The 10934-nt window shown below is 37.1% G+C and overlaps 1 non-coding gene across 1 annotated transcript; it reads right to left on the bottom strand.

The window, feature by feature from the left end:
* Nucleotides 1-340: 340 nt before the first annotated feature.
* On the bottom strand, nucleotides 341-504 carry LOC126028587 (U1 spliceosomal RNA). The gene has a single exon (XR_007502448.1). It is a non-coding gene; the product is annotated as a U1 spliceosomal RNA (small nuclear RNA).
* Nucleotides 505-10934: the final 10430 nt, after the last annotated feature.

Below are 10934 nucleotides of genomic sequence, written 5' to 3'. Positions count from 1 at the left end.
AGAAATCACCAGAAGTCAAAGAGAAGCTACAACAGAGCTTCCTCTAGGCCCAGCTTCATAAGTTTCAGTATGATTTATTATCAGTAAATGTTTTATTTGTATACTTATTTTATATACCTATACACCTCTGGTCACACAATCATTTCTCAAACAAAATGTGTCGCTGTGGAAATTTTTTTAAGAAACCCTATAGATCACAGAGTATTCTGCCAGCACCCTCATTCAAACCAGAAATTCACTGTCATCCATTTCTGATGTTCCAAGTAAAAAAGAAAGAAAAGTTTAAAAGACCATTAGTTTATCCTTAGTCCTCCTGACTCACTCTCTTTTTTTTTTTTTTTAGGGGAGAGCCGGCAGGCAGTCCCCCACTACCATAAATTACGCAGTCGAGTTTCCCACATTTGGGGAAATCGCAGGGGTCAACAAGCCCTGAGTGCAATGGGTGAGCCTCACCCTGGGGAAACCACCTTCTTGATCATGGAATCACCCTTGCCAGGTAAGTATGAGTCACTCTCTTTCTATACCTTCAGAAAGTCTCCTTTCTCCCTTTCTTTTTTTATACTATAATTCTATTGACTTCTAGGTCTGGAGAGTCAGCTCAAATGGTTGGAGCACATGCTCTGCAAGAAGGAGCCTGGAGTTTTATCTGTGCCCGGAACAACAAGTTTTTTCAGTACTCCTGGAATCAGCCCCTAAGCACTTAACCGTGTGTGGCTCCCAAACAACCAAACAAAAGTATATTGACTTCTTATTAAATGTTTTAAATTTCTGGGCTAAAAAGTATGACAAGATAAATATTCAAGTAATTTATTGTTATAATTTATATTGTCAAAGTTTAGTTTACCTTAATCATATAAATTCACAAGCTAGTTTTGATGATTAAATGGGCCTGGTATAAGATAATACATAATGTGCAAGACATTTTAAATTTCCAGTGTCTTGGGCCTGGAGAGATAGCACAGCAGCGTTTGCCTTGCAAGCAGCCAATCCAGGACCAAAGGTGGTTGGTTCGAATCCCAGTGTCCCATATGGTCCCCCGTGCCTGCCAGGAGCTGTTTCTGAGCAGACAGCCAGGAGTAACCCCTGAGCAATGCCGGGTGTGGCCCAAAAACCAAAAAAAAAAAAAAATTTCCAGTGTCTTAGCACAGGTAGAAATTGGTTTTGAATGGGGCACAAAAACTTATATTAATTCACACTAGGTTCTTTGTAGGTGAGAAAACAAGTATAAGACAGACTGATAAGAGAAAAAGTAAATAGAAATTTATTAGTCCTTCCTGATCCCTGGTGACAATCAAAGAAGAACACAGCAAAACCAGCTCTCAAATGCCTAATCTCAGGTAGGAGTGCCTCAGCCCACAAGAAAGGGGGATAAGTCCTGCCTAGCTTTGGGCTACTGGGGACTCTTTTAAAAGCAACACCTGGGGCTACTTTCTGATTCCCAGTGACAATCAAAGAAGAACACAGGAGAATAAAAAAACCAAAAGATCTTTGCCTCTCTGCTTCGCTTCACAGCCACACAATTGTTATAGAACACGAACCATATTGCAACATGGAATAAGAATCACACTTCAAGTGTGGCCATGGAAAAACAAAGCAGGACAAGAGCAAGCACAGAGAATGAAGATGGCAGCTCTGATAATGCCAAAAATGCCAATCACCTAATTAACCTCTCAGGTAAGGAGTTTAGAATAGAAATATGGAGGATGTTCATAGAACTCAAAGAAAGCATAAATCGATCTGAACAGATCACAAATATAGAAATCAAACTGAAATATGCAGTAGAGGAAATGAAAAACTTTATGGAAAGCCTTTCCAATAGAGTAGCAGCAGCGGAAGACAGGATTAGTGAACTGGAAGTTGAGATGCATAATAACTCCAGAGAGCAGAAAAGATTGGAAAAGAACCTCAAAGCAAATGATCAGACAATGGAAAAAATACTCAAAGATTTTGAACATATGAAAATAGAAACGTTTGATAAATTCAACAGAAACAACATAAAAATCACTGGAGTCCCAGAAACCGAGGAAGAAAATCCCCAGGAAGAATCAACAGTCAAGAAATTCATTACAGAGAAACTCCCAGAGATAAAGACTGCATGCAACCAAATCCTGCATGCTTGAAGAGTATCAGCTAAAAGAGACCCAAAGAAAAGCACCCAAGACACATCCTAGTCATAATGACAAACCCCACAGAATAGGGATAGAATACTAAAACAGCAAGATCAAATAGGGAAATTACATTCAAAGGAGCATCCTTAAGATTTAAGCAGACCTACCACAAGAAACCCTCAAGGCCGGAAGGTAGTGATGGGATATAGTGACAAACTCAATGAAATGAATGCTTCACCTAGAATACTACACTCAGCCAGACTCACTTTCAGGTTTGAAGGAAGTACTAATGCAGGGGTGGCGAACATGCGGGTCAGCCAAAATGAATGCAGCTTTCTGCCTCTTATCATTATTTTGTATACTGTGGCTGTTTGCCAAGTTTGGATTTTGTTCTGCTGCTTCTGAGAAGGGACCTCTGAGGAGAGATCTCTGAGCGCATAGTCCCGCCCACAGGCTGCGTCATCCCCTCTTCCATCCCTCTGAAACAACTGCATGGGCCAGCTAGCGGGAAACGTATGGCACATGCTGGGTCACATCTTGCTGTTAGTTCTTAGTGTGGAGGATGCAGCACACCCTCACCATCACTGCAGGATTTTTACCCTCACTCAAAATGGCAAAATGCAATATATGTTTAATATATTATTGTTAAAATTAGATGTTTTTGTGGGAGTGTTTGTCTATTTTGGCAGGTCACTGCTTGGTGTGGCTCTCTGACTCTCACAGTTTAAAATTTGGCTCTTTGTGTTGAACTTGTTTGCCACCTCTGTACTAATGGCTTCATGGATAAACAACAGCCCTAAAAGAAAAGCTGAAAGGTCTACATTAAGGAAAGAACAACAGATACACCAAACTTCTACACAAGGATGACACTAAATCACATGATAATTATCTCTCTCAAAGTCAATGGACTAAATGCACCTGTTAAAAGAAACAGAGTGACAAAATGGATCAGAAAGCTGAATCTAACGTTTTGTTCCCTACAAGAAACACACCTGAATAATCAAAACAAGTATAGACTCAAAATCAAAGGCTGGAGGAAAATCATCCAAGCAAACAACACTCTTAAAAAGCTGGAGTGACCACATTAGTATCAGATTCAGAAAAGTTATGAGACAAAGATGTGATTTTGTACTAATCAAAAGATATGTAAAACAAGAAGAAATCACACTCCTAAACATTGATGGACCTGCAAAATATTTAATACAACTCTTGACAAACCTGAAAGAAGATATCAATACCAGCACAATAATACTGGAAGAACTTAACACTGCCCTGAAACCCTTGATAGGTCAACCAGATTAAAACCCGACAAGAATATATTAGCTCTGAAAAGAGAAATGGAAGAAAGTGGACTAGTAGATATATACAGGGCACTCCATCTCCAGAAACCTGGATACACATTCTTCCTTCTCCAATGTACATGGGTCATTCTTCAGGACAGGTCACATGCTGGCCCATAAAACATGTCTTCATAAAGTCAAGAGGATAGAAATTGTACAAACTACCTTCACTGACCACAAGGAACTGAAATTAAATGTGAACTACAAAGAAACACAGAAGAAAAACTTTACACCTGGAAACTAAACAGTTCACTACTGAAAAACCAGTGGGTCAGAGATAAAATCAAAAGGGAAATCAAAACATTCCTGGAAACAAATGACAATGAAGACCAAATTGTCAGAATTTATGGAACACAACAAAAGCAGCACTGAGAGAAAAATTTATTGCATTGCAAGCACATATCAGAAAAGAAGGGGCCTGTATAAAAAGCTTAATGACACAACTTTCATAACTAGAAAATGTCCAACAAAAGGAACCCAAAATAGGTAGACAGAAGTAAATAACAAAGCTTAGAGCAGAAATCAATAAGATGGAAATTCAAAAAAACAATTCAAAATATCAACAAAAGCAAAAGCTGTTTATTTGAAAATATAAACAATATTGATAAACCACTAGCAAAACTCTCAAAGAAAGGAAGAAAGAGAAATCTAATATCCCAGATTAGGAATGAAAAGGGGGAGATCACCACAGATACTACAGAGATTCAAATGATAATTAGAGACTACTTTGAGAAACTCTATGCCACGAAACATGAAAACCTGGAGGAAATGGATACATTTTTGGACTCTTATAAACTTCCACAGTTAAACCAGGATGACCTTGCATATCTAAGCACACACATCACTATTGAGGAAATTAAAATGCTTATCAAGAGTCTTTCCAAAAACAAAAGCCCAGGCCCAGATGGATCCACTAATAAATTCTTTCAAACCTTTCAAAAGGAACTTCTACCAATCCTCTTTAGGCTCTTTCATAAAATTGAAGATTCAGGAACACTCCCACAGAGTTTTTACGAAACTAACATCAACCTGATACCAAAACTAGACAGAGATGCTGCAAAAAAGAGAAAACTCCAGAGCAATATCCCTGATGAACACAGATGCAAATATTCTCAACAAAATTCTGGCAAACAGGATCCAATCAAGGATCCAATTCACCAAGAAGGTAATTCACCATGATCAAGTAGGTTTCATTGCAGGAATGAAAGGAGGGTTTAACATCCATAAGTCAGTGAACATAATACACCATATAAACAAAAAGAAAAACCATATGATCATATCAATAGATGCAGAGAAAACATTTGATAAGGTCCAACACCCATTCTTGATAAAAAAAAAAAAAAGAAAAAACTCTCATCAAGATGGGAATAGAAGGAACTTTTCTCAATATAGTAGAGGTTATCTACCACAAGACAATGGCAAATATTATTCTCAATGGAGATAAATTAAAAGCCTTTCCTCTAAAATTTGGTACAAGACAAGGCTTACCCTCTCACCACCACTAGTCAACATAGTGCTCTAAGTTCTTGCCATAGCGATTAGGCAAGAAAAAGAAATCAAGGGCATCCAGATAGGAAATGAAGAAGTCAAGCTCTCACTGTATGCAGATGACATGAAACTATATTTAGAAAACCCTAAAGACACTACCAAAAGCTTCTATAAACAATAGATTCATATAGCAAAGTGGCAGGATAAAAAATTAACATACAAAATTAATAGACTTCTTATACACCAAAAATGATAGAGAAGAAATGGAAATCAAAAACACAATTCCATTTACAATAGTGCCACACAAACTCATATATCTTGAAGTCAACTTAACTAAAGATGTGAAGGACTTATATAAACAAACCTACAAAACCTGCTTCAATAAATAAAAAAAAATATGCAGAAATGGAGGCATAAACCCTGCTCATGGATTGAGAGTATTAACATCATTAAATGGTAATACTCCCCCAAGGCATTGTACAGATTTAATGCAATCCCTCTAAGAATACCCATAACATTCTTCAAAAAATTAAAGATACTCATAACATTCTTCAAACACTCCTGAAATTTATCTGAAACAATAAACACCCAAGAATAGTTAGAGCAACTCTTGGGAAAAGGAATATGGGAGGCATCACTTTTTCCCAACTTTGTAATTGTATTACAAAGCAATAGTCATTAAAACAGCATGGTATTGCAATAAAGACAGACCCTCAGATCATTTTGAATATAATGAAGTATTCAGAGAATGCTCCCCAGATATGCAATCAGTTATTCTTTGATAAAGGGGCAAGAAATGTAAAATGGAGCAAGGAAAGCCTCTTCAACAAATGGTGTTGGCACAATTGGTCAGTCACTTGCAAAAACAAACAAAAAAACCCCACTGAACTCAGACCTCCAGCTAACACCGTGTAATAAGGTCAAATGCAAATGGATTCAAGACCTTGATATCAGACCTGAAACCATAAGGTAAATAGAACAACATGTAGGTTAAACACTCCAGGACGTTGAAACTAAAAACCTCTTCATGAAGAAACAGCACTCTCCAAACAAATGTAAGCAGAGATACACAAGTGGGACTATGTTAAGCTGAGAAGCTTCTGCACCTCAAAGAAAATAATGCCTAGGATACAAAAGCCACCCACAGAATGGGAGAAGCTATTCACCCAATACTCATCAGATAAGGGGCTAATGTCTAAGATATACAAGGTACTGACAGAACTTTACAAGAAAAAGAAACCATATAACTCCATTAAAAAAATGGGGAGTAGAAATGAACAGACAACTTTTCAAAGAAGAAATACAAATGGCCAAAAGGTACATGAAAAAATCCTCCACATCACTAATCATCAGGGAGATGCAAATAAAAATAACAATGAGGTACCATCTCATTCCACAGAGACTGGCACACATCACAAAGAACCAAAACAATCAGTGCTGTCAGGGATGTGGGAAGAAAGGAACTTTCATTCATTGCTGGTGGGAATGCTGTCTAGTCCAGCCTTTATGGAAAACAATATGGAGATTCCTCCAAAAACTGAAAATTGAGCTCTCATTTGACCCCAGCTATACCATTCCTAGGGATATACCCTAGGAACACAAAAATACAATACAAAAATCCCTTCCTCACACTTATATTCATTTACAATAGCCAAACTCTGGAAAAAAAACTAAGATATCCTTCAACAGATGAATGGCTAAAGAAACTGTGGTACATATACACAATGGAATATTATGCAGCCATCAGAGAGATGAAGTCATGAAATTTACCTATATATGGATCTATTATGGAATCTATTATGCTGAGTGAAATTAGCAGAGGAAGAGAGATAGACACAGAATAGTCTCACTCATCTATGAGTTTTAAGAAAAATTAAAGACATTGAAATAATTCCCAGAGATGAGGACCAGCTCAAGATATGAAGCTCACCACAAAGTGTGGTGCATGCAGTTAGAGAAATAACTATGCTGAGAACTACCTTAACCATTTCAGTGAGTGAGGGATGAAGAAAGCCTACTTTGAATACAGGCGGGGGTGCGGAGGGAAGAGATGGGGCATTGGTGATGGGAAGGTTGCATGGTGAAGAGGGGTGTTCTTGTTATGACTGAAAGCCAGCTACAATTAAGTTTGTAATCATAGTGTTTAAATAAAGAAATTGTTAAAAAAAAATCAGCAGTCACTCCTGAGTATTGCTGGGTGTGGCCCCTATAGTAAAAGAAAAAAAAAGTCAAAAAAATCATTAGTCATTATTTTATTACTGTATTATAAATTATTGCAGACCTCTGGCACCCATGAAAGAGACCTAGCAGAGTTGAGTAATTTACCTGCATTGGTACTGATGACATCTTTTTTGTTTGCTTGTTTGTTTTTTGTTTGGGGGCCACACAGATTGACGCTCAAGGGTTACTCTTGGCTGTGCGCTCAGAAAAAGCTCTTTGCTTGGGGGAACATATGGGTTGCCAGGGGATCAAACTGTGGTCTGTTCTAGGCTAGCGCTTGCAAGGCAGATGCCTTACCTCTAGCGCTACCGCTCCGGCCCCATGATGCCATCTTTCATTAGTTTAGCTGGGGAAAAATTATTTAGGAAGGAGGCCTGTGCAATAGCACAGTGGTAGGGCCTTTGCTTTCCATATGGCCAATGAGGAACAGACCCAGGTTCGAACCCCGGCATCCCATATGGTCCCCTGAGCCTGCCAGGAGTAATTTCTGAGCAGAGACAGAAGTAACCCCCCGAGGGCCACCAGGTGTGTACAAAAATAAATTTAGGAAGATGAAAAGAAAGGTTAGACAGTAAGGTCACTCAAGAAAGTTAGGTATGGGGCCAGAAGAACAGCAAAAGTGGGTAGGACATTTGTCTTGCCCACTGCCCCTGGGTTCAATCACTGCCATCCATATGGTTCCTGAGCCTGCCAGAAGAAATTCCTGAGTAGCCAGGAGTAACTCCTAAGCAGTTCTGGGTGCCCCCCATAAAAAATAAACAAACAAAAAAACAAAAAACAAACAAACAAAAAAACAAAACAAAAAAAGAAGGCAGGAAAAACCTTCCCTAGAAAATTACACATGTATTTACCACTTCAAAAGTAATCTACATTCTATTCAGTATTCTTACCCTGAAATTAACCTTTAGCAAAGGCATATTTTGGGATGGCAGCTATTCTGCTCCCTTTGGGTCCTGCTTTTGAAACTTCTGAAACCCGTGGAATTTCTAAGTTTTAGAAGTTATGTGTTGAATTAGATCAATTTAATTAGAGTTGTGTTGAAGTTCTGCCATCTCCGTCTTTGATACAGTCCTTGATATGGGTCCCAAAATTTGATGTATGCAAAAGAATTAAGAGCCAGTTTAAGTTATTAATGAGTTAATTCTATGGAAAATTTTTTGTTTGGACATTGCCAGGTTCCCCAATTTGTTTGGACAGTGCCAAGGACCCAAACCATGACCTCACACTTGCCTTCACAAAATGACAGGTTCTGTGGGCCAGTGTGTCACTGTCTTCACACTGTCAAAAACAAAACAAAACAAAACAAAATAGAAGCAAAGTAAATCAAACCAAACCAAACAAAAAAAAATTCTAGCATAAGATTTGTCCTGGCGAATCATTGTGGTCATTTCTCAAGTCTTTTCTACCTTTTAACATTTAAGACCAACACCAATTCCCAACCAGAGTAAAAATCATTGATCAAGCTCTCAACCTCCAGTTTGTGTGGTTTCATAAAAAGAACAGTTGCAATTTTTAATCAATGAAAACCAAAATGAAAACTTGGGAAAATTAATTTGTAAAGCCATACCCAGTAATTAGTAAACTGATAAATATACATCAGGATCCATTCTAGTTTGAAGATAAAATTCCAAAGCCTCAAAATGATTAGGAGAGGGTCTGATGTCCACAAAAAGTATTTTATTAAAGAACTTATTTATATTTATTTATAACTAGTATGTGTCCATGTACTAAAGGGCTATTTTAGATTTTTAGAAATTAATTTATTTAAACATTGGTTTACAAGGATGTTCATAATGGGTATTGTTTTTTACAATTATAAAGTCGTTCATAATTAAGTTTTAGTCCTATAATGTGCAACTGAGGGCCTTTATTTAGTTAAATTGACAACATAATATACCTTTGTACAATGTAAACATGTGACATAATGTATATTTTAAAATATTTATATTTATATTATTGAGTTATCATCACTCAACTTGTTTTCTTTTTTCTTTGTGAAAGCATTTAAGTTTTATACGCAAAGCAAATGATGTAGCAACTAGTCACCATATTTTATGTTGGATTCACAGAAGTTATTCATCTTATAACAGAATGACAATGTATTGCTTCTCAGCCTTTTGGCTAAGATCAAGTGTAAAATGACAGAATGTTTGTATACTTTTAACCACCCTTTCCTTACAATCATTTCCCCAGCCCCTGGCAGTCTATGAGTTTAACTTGTAATGCAGTATTTGTCCTTTTCTGTTTGATTTATATCATTTAGCATATGGCTTTTTCAGGTTTATAAAAGATGACACAAATTTTAGGGTGCTCTTTTGTGTGTGTGTGTGTGTGTGTGTGTGTGTGTGTGTGTGTGTGTGTGTGTGTGTGTGTGGGGAAGGGTTGGCAACCCATAACTGGCAGTGCTCAGGAACTAATTATTTTTCTGTGTTCAGGGATCACTCCTGCTAGTACTTAACAAATTATATGTGGATTGAGGAGCAATCTGGCTTTCTGTGTGGAAAGCAAATTTTTTAACCCAATACCATATTTTTTTGTTTTGTTTTGTTTTGGGGCCACACCCAGTGGCACTCAGGGGTTACTCCTGGCTCTGCTCTTAGAAATAGATCCTGGCAGTCTCCGGGGGAACATATGGGATGATGGGGATTGAACATATGGGATGATGGGTTGGCAGGGCGCAAGGCAAACGCCCTATCATTGTGCTGTTAGTCTGGCTCCTCAGTAGCATTTTTCTAGCTCCAGGATATATATATATTAAAGACAATGATCCTCTATTTTATGTATATGTAGCTGTACAACATTTTAAAAAAATTCATTCACTGATGTTCACTTAGGTTGTTATCCTACCTTGAATATTGTAAAGTAATACTCTAATGAATATGAGAGAAAATTATTTTATTTCCTGTGAATACATATCTATATGTGGAATCAATAATCTCCACTAGGTATTTAATTACCTGAAGAATTTCCATACTGTGTTCCAAGTGGTTATACCAGTTATATCAGCATCAACCAATAATATACAAATATTCAATTTTCTCTACATCCTCACTATCACCTGCTATTTCTTGCCTTTTTTTTGAAAATGATCATTTTCACAAGTATGAAGTGATATCTTTTGGTTATTTTGTTTGTTTGGTCAGTAATGTGGCATGTATTTTCATATACCTACTGGTCATTTAATTTAATGTCTTCTTCAGAAAAAAGACATACATACATTCAGATACATTTAAAAATAAAGTGCTATACAAATTTCTGGTATGCATTATTATAAATCAACATCTGTGTATGATACATTCAATTTACCAATAAAACATAATTTCTGTTGTTGGTAGGAACATAGGGAATATAGAGGAGGTGTATTGGTAGAGTGGAAAGAAAAGTATCTGAAACCTAAGCCAGCCTAAGGCTTAGAGGCCTCTGACACAAAAGATTCATCTTGGGAGCCTGGAAATCCACGCAGAAGCAGAATTCCAGATCCAAGTTTGACATTTTAGAGGAATTCTCAGAAATTCAAGGACAAAGACTGGAATTCAAGAATGGTCCACCAGAAGCTCAGTGCTTTTGCCCAGAAAAATTCTCATGCAGTACTACAAGTATAAAAATTTGGGGAAAAGGCAGTTATAGAAAATATCTATACTTAAGCTTCCATAAAACAGTTTGGACTTTTTACCATTTCTCTCTCTAAATTTTATTTTAAATATATTTAAAAATTAAATTTTGTCATTAACAATGTTAGTAGTTTTTCATGCACATACTTCCAACCTCATACTCATCA

The sequence above is a fragment of the Suncus etruscus genome, chromosome 1 (assembly GCF_024139225.1).
Source record: "Suncus etruscus isolate mSunEtr1 chromosome 1, mSunEtr1.pri.cur, whole genome shotgun sequence".
NCBI classification, from domain to species: domain Eukaryota; kingdom Metazoa; phylum Chordata; class Mammalia; order Eulipotyphla; family Soricidae; genus Suncus; species Suncus etruscus.
This window is presented reverse-complemented; position numbering and strand designations above follow the sequence as displayed.